General features: G+C 39.9%; 1 protein-coding gene across 3 annotated transcripts in view; it reads left to right on the top strand.

Annotated features, from left to right (window-relative positions):
* The window catches only part of LOC128880037 (IQ motif and SEC7 domain-containing protein 2), a 75852-nt gene that overhangs the window by 20725 nt on the left and 52713 nt on the right, over positions 1–2414 (top strand). The window lies entirely within an intron of this gene.

The raw sequence follows: 2414 nt of genomic DNA, 5'->3' as shown, positions 1-2414 counted from the left end.
CGAATAAACGAAATATCGACCAGTCTCCTACTTACGGAGAATTCAGAGAAATTCACCATCGAGAAAAGGCGTCCATCTGGTGGAAAGAATTGGAAACAAGAATACCGCAAGTACGATAATACACTCGTTGATACTGTTCCATTTGAGTTTCCAGGACGGTACACATTGGAAATTTCCTCGCGACTGTAAATTGCAATGGTCGGCGTGACTTTCCTGAGGGAAAACGGTGCATGGATCCGTAGGATGGCTGGAAATTGCGTACGTTACAGTCATAGCCGTTTTCCACGTTTGTGTAACTTTCACCCCGCTGCGCGTGGCGTTGGAACAACATGTATGCGCGCGGCAACGACGATCTTTACTCGGAACGTGCACAGAATCCCATTAACTATTGTTCCTGATAAACGTGACGGGACTTTTTCGTGCGGGCGGTCATTTAAAACAGTCTTTGCGTAAGCTGGGAAATTGGCTGGCGCGTTCCACCAATTACGGTTGCGTTATCGCAACTTGTACCGAGACATCGTTCCTGGCTTTTGTAACATTGTTTCCAAGTAGTGGAGCTCGGAGGAGCTCGATTCGGAAACTGTACGAACAAAAGTGGAACGATAGCGACTTATCTTTTCGACACTGACGCCTGTTGAAGGCTCCCTTCAGATATAGATATGTAAACGAATAACATTACGCTCGTGATAAACTTTTGTTTTCGGCACACGATGGACTGATGAGTCGCTATATATAATATAGCGCGATTTGCGAATAAAAATTTGTTCGACGCAGGGAGCATTCATCGATATTAATTGACCGTACCGTGTAATTAACGAGCTTAGTAATTAATTTGATTTTTCATCGACTATAGTTGATTTGTCTTCTGTACGCCTCCAACACGCGGTATCGCGTTCGTTTAAGTCCCTCTCGGGTTTGCAATTATCACGGCCGAGCAGACGGCGACACGGTCGTTGAGATTGCGCCTTAAAGCTCGTTTCACAGCTCGCGTACCATGACCTCCATTCTACTTCATATGAGCGAGCGAACTTCCCTGGTTTCCGGCTTTGGTATTCCCCTCGTTCGCCAATCGGACTCGAAGAAATTTTATCGATAACCTGCCGATCGTTCAAATTTCCTCCCATGAAGTTCGATATCCCAGGTTAAATTTTTCTTTAAAATTTGTTTAAGGTAATTATTCCGTGGATTTATTTAATGGAAGATTTTAAGAAAATGTCGCTCGACTGTTTTTTGATTAAATATAAATCACGTAAGCCTGAATTGTATGAGAGTCGATATCAGAATTTTGCAATTGCAACACGGACCCTTATGGGACATACGAATTTTAACGTATTTTTTTTTGTTTCAATTTAAATCGAAATGCGATTCAGAAAGTTGCTGAAATTTTGCTGTGTTATAAAAACTGAAATTATAAACCATAAAGAAAAGAATAATAATTATTGACCGCGCCGTTATTGAGATATAATTAATTAAAGTCTAAAACTTCAGCCACAGTCATTCCTCGAGTATCGATATATCACTATATATATATATATGTAATAATCTCTACACAATCGAAAACCTTTAATTAAGGAATTAAAATAAAGGCGAAATTGCGTTTCCCTGTAACAACAAAAGTTTTATTTACACTATGTACAAGTTTGTTTTCTACCTTAATTCATACCTGTAACAACAAAAGAAACAACATTTAAAGCCTTTATTTCAGGTATGCTTTTTTTCACAGTCTCCTAATAATAAACGTAAATTTTGCCTTAATAAATTTCGCGCTAATCTCCGTCAATCTCACTTGTAGAATTGCTCGTCATCTCTCCTCGCTTCTCCCCAGTTCTCTCTCTCTCTCTCTCTCTCTCTCTCTCTCTCTCTCTCTCTCTCTAACTTGGCTGGACATTGTCAGTCGCGGCAGATTTGAATCCGAAGAATTCATTGAAACATGAGACAAGCATGAGAGAAGAATTCTCTACATATACAAATGATTTTTCGCTTACGCAGATTAGGATTAATGAAAGCGATGAAGAATCGCGGTCCTGGCACGGTTGTCGAATCGAATTAAGTCGGTTTCTTGAGCGCGCTCAACGAGATCAATTAAGGGAAGATTACTTTATTTACCGAAATTGTCCTCGTGGCTGTGGCACTTTGATTTTTTAACGACGGGAATCCCACGAATTCGAGGCCTTAATTTACGATGTTGATGACTTCCCAGATTCAGGATTAATACGGATACCGGGGATTCCTTTAGGTTTCTTTTCCTTGTAATTGGCATCATCTGATTAGAATGTCTGCGGGGTCGTATACAGGGCGATCCACGATACTTGGGTTATGTATATAAATTATAACAGTTGCGTTGTTTGAAAATAGTGAAGTAGTTCATAGATTCTATAGATTCTAAACATTTATATACACGAGTAATTTGTTTA

Source organism: Hylaeus volcanicus, chromosome 7, assembly GCF_026283585.1.
Source record: "Hylaeus volcanicus isolate JK05 chromosome 7, UHH_iyHylVolc1.0_haploid, whole genome shotgun sequence".
NCBI classification, from domain to species: domain Eukaryota; kingdom Metazoa; phylum Arthropoda; class Insecta; order Hymenoptera; family Colletidae; genus Hylaeus; species Hylaeus volcanicus.
Note: the sequence above shows the minus strand (reverse complement) of the source record. Positions and strands in the feature narration are given on the sequence as shown.